Consider the following 3,892-nt stretch of genomic DNA (forward strand, 5'->3'; position numbering starts at 1 on the left):
AATATGTTTATGATTTTTCTTCTTGCTAAGCTGCGATGAAACCAATCCAAAACCAAAGGATATATTACCTACTTACTTCAGTTAATTGAATACACAAGCCACGAATATTCAAACCGAATTCGATAATGACCGTAACCGAAACCAATTAATTTCGACAACTGCATAGATGTGCCCCAATTTCCAGTGACAGCTTACCAATGAGATCAGAATAAACATTTCGACAGGTAACACTGAATAGATTCATAATCCACGGATTAGTAAATTTAATCGTTGGAAATCTGCGAACTCAGGCGCGATCGTAATAATTGTTAAAAAACGAAACTCTAGTTTTTCTATAAATTGTAGAATCATTTGCTAGAAAGATTCCTCTCTGTCGACGCTTCTTCAGATGGCCTCACAGTTCTTCTCTTCTTCCGTTTTCATTACCTGAAGTGTCAGCGGAACCGAGAACTGGAACGAGGACGCGACACTGCCGTTTCAATAAAACGATACGTTTTCCGACGTGATGAATCGGTTGGAGACGCGTTCGTCCGAACTTCCGGTAACTCCGCGATCGCCACCACGTTCGAATCGTTTCGGCAACGAATCCCGATGACGAGAAGCGCCCGCAGTTGGACTGCAAGAATGAAAGACAGGTCCTCGACTCGTCGAAAGTCGCTTGAATCGTCTCTTCGATTCCGTAATGCGTCTCAGGAATTTTTGTCCGATGAAATTAATTTCATTTCTGCCGCGAACGCTCGTGTTCGAGTTTCGAAGAAGAAGTATCGAATCAATTTTTAGTAATGCCATTTCATCGACGTTTCCGGAATTCTGATGTAAAACCTTGACTAGATTTTTAGGACAAGCCTAGCGAACTTGTGGCTTGCGCGAACCACATATGGCTTCTTTTGCCGCTGCTCTGCGATGCCCATCATGATATAGGGTATGTGATATAGGGTGTTCCAAGAGTAACTTACAATCGGATAATGAGAGATGTCTGAGGTTATTTGAAGTAACTTTTTTCTTAGCGCAAATTTACGCGGCGCGAAATTCGACTTTTACTTTTCGCTTGAGATATGTTTATTGAATACATTTCGAGAAGTTGAGCAGTATACAGCGTAGCTAATTATTAGGTTGGTAAGAAATTAATGTCGGTTTTCGAACTTTCGAACTTTGACGAATGTTTTGGGATAACAATTCCCTTTATTCTGTTTACCTTCCAATGTCATCGTACAGTGCAGATGTCGTGCTGGATGCTGATAGGTATGCTTTTGTTTTTACTGTTAATTTATGGTCACTTCATGTTATTAATTTCGCAATGGCTACCAAGCAAGTTCGTGTATTCTTATATCAATATAAACTGGGTCATGAAGCTGCAACTGCGACTCGTAATATCAACAGCGCATTTGGAGAAGATACCGTAAATGAACCCACGGTACAGCGTTGGTTCAAAAAATTTGACAAGAGCCTCGAAGATGAAGATGGTCGTGGACGCTCTTCTCTCGTCGACAATGACCAAGTGAAGGCACTAATTGAAGCTGATCCACGAATAACGGTTCGACAACTTGCACAGAAGTTAGATGTAAGCCATTCAACAGTTATCGACCACCTGAAACAGCTAGGAAAGTCGAAGAAGCTCGACAAATGGGTGCCACAAGAGTTAAGTGTAGACCAAAAGAATCGTCGTTCGACCATACGTCGCACAATTAACGCTACAAAAGTTCAACGAATTGAGATATGAAACTCTGCCCGCCCCATCCAGCATATTCCCCGGATCTGTCGCCAACCGATTACCACTTCTACAAACATCTCGACCACTACTTGCAAGGGAACATATTTACCAATCAAGCTGCTGCTGAAAGTGCGTTCGAAGAATTGATCAATTCCAGAACAACAGAATTTTACGCTACTGGTATTAACAAACTGTCAATTTATTGGCAAAAATGTGTAATTTGTAATGGATCTTATTTTGATTAAAAAAAACCTATTCCGATTTGTGATATGTCGATTTAAAGATATAGTTTGGAAACCGACATTATTTTCCTACCAACCTAATATTTCATTACCCTGAATGCTAGCGCGAAGGAATAAAATGCGAGTGAATACTGTCTTTATATCTTTTTCTGAAAGATAATTATTTGCTCGAAATGCAAAATTTATTGTATATCATTATGTTCATTCTCAATAATAAAATTAACAAAATCGCCAATACAATTTTTACTACCACTTTCACTGTTACTAAATTAACTTTCATTTGAATCGCTATTACGTAACAAATTTTCGAACCGATCGTCGATGTTCGAAAAGCCTGAAACCTGTTTCGGTGTGCTTATTAGCAAAATGTGGTATTTTATCTGTTATTACTGCATAAGGGCTTTAGTGTCACGAAGGGTTCCTCAGTTCACTTGAAGTAACTGTTTGCTTAGCGAAAATGCAATCCGCAGTTTCAAGTCGTGTTCGAAGTAATAAACAAGTCACAGAGTATGGACTTTTCGAATTTCTTTTACTATGGAACAATAATAATTTGAATAAAAATGTTTTTCATCCTTATTTCAGAATGTCTGAAAGGTATTTAGTAATTTTTCGAATCCGAAGTAGTAAGTATTTTAATCCTGACAGACGTTTTAATTATTAATTGAGCTTTTTACAGTGAAGATCACCAATAAGGAGCTTTATTAAACTATGCAAAAGATATTTTTGTTTTCATAATTTCGTATCCGAATAAAGTTCAACGAACGATTCGTTAAGCTAATTTTATAATAAATAATCGTATTAAAGAACAGGGCGTATATATTTGTTTAAGAATCGTAAAGAAAATCATCAATAGTAGCTCATTCATTTAATTGAGAATACACTTTCTGCTCGGAAATGTGGGTCACGATTTACGATGTCGATGCACTGACCTTGCGCAATGTTGAGGGGATCTTAGGTAAATGACCACAGCGAGCAGACGGAGTTCATTTTCACAGCAGTATCGTAACACACCGACCACTTAATTAATCACTGATAATTCTGAGCTCAAAAGATATCCAGTTATTATATTTTATATTCATTATTATATTTGTTTTTATGATATTTTATTCGCAATTCCTCGCGATTAGAATTTTTTTACTCAGACGGTGAATGCACTTCCGAATCTTTGCATTCCACGAACGCTCAAAGAATTCGGAACTGCTTCTGAGACGATTTCATATCTACATGTACCAAAGACAATCGACGATTTCCACACCCAAAGTTCACTTGAAGAAATTCGGAAATTAACTAGAAATCGTTGTAACAGCTGGGTCGCAGTCATGAACCTCCCGCCTTATTCAAGAATTTCAAAACTTTTACCTGCTGGCACATCTAACACATCCGCGTGAAGATTGATTATCCAATCTGTTGTGCTTTGTAAAGTTTCTCTTTATCTCAATTTGTGTAAGTTAATTTTGTTTAAACATAGTAACAGAGACAAGAGAGTACCAGAAGGTTTCATTAGGCAAAGAAATTCTTATAATCATCACACAACTGGAAACAATAAATTTAACAATAGAATGTTTTCGATGTATAAGGATTCTTCTAAGCATTGATGATCTGAAAATCATTGTGTGTGTTTAATGCTATCAAAAGGAAGTCTTGAAAATATTAAGCGTCAAGAAGTAACCAATTTGTTAATGCAACAATTTCTCGAAATATTTCGATTTCTCGAATTGTCGTCTCTAACAAATTATTTGCTTGACCATATTTCTAACAAATGTAATTGTTATAAATATTAAGAAGCCGGAACAACAAATTTATTAATGAAAGAAATTCGATTCAATAATCCAGATCATCGAAGTTAGTGGTAGAGGTTATTTTCAATTAAGCGTTCAGCGGAGGGCTGTATTGTTCAATCAGTTAGTGCGTGTTTGCCGATGGAAGTAGTTGAGTTTCG

General features: G+C 37.1%; 1 pseudogene; it reads left to right on the forward strand.

Annotated features, from left to right (window-relative positions):
- Positions 1-1,297: 1,297 nt before the first annotated feature.
- On the forward strand, positions 1,298-1,720 carry LOC144476594 (histone-lysine N-methyltransferase SETMAR pseudogene; annotated as a pseudogene).
- Positions 1,721-3,892: the final 2,172 nt, after the last annotated feature.

Source organism: Augochlora pura, chromosome 10, assembly GCF_028453695.1.
Source record: "Augochlora pura isolate Apur16 chromosome 10, APUR_v2.2.1, whole genome shotgun sequence".
NCBI lineage: Eukaryota > Metazoa > Arthropoda > Insecta > Hymenoptera > Halictidae > Augochlora > Augochlora pura.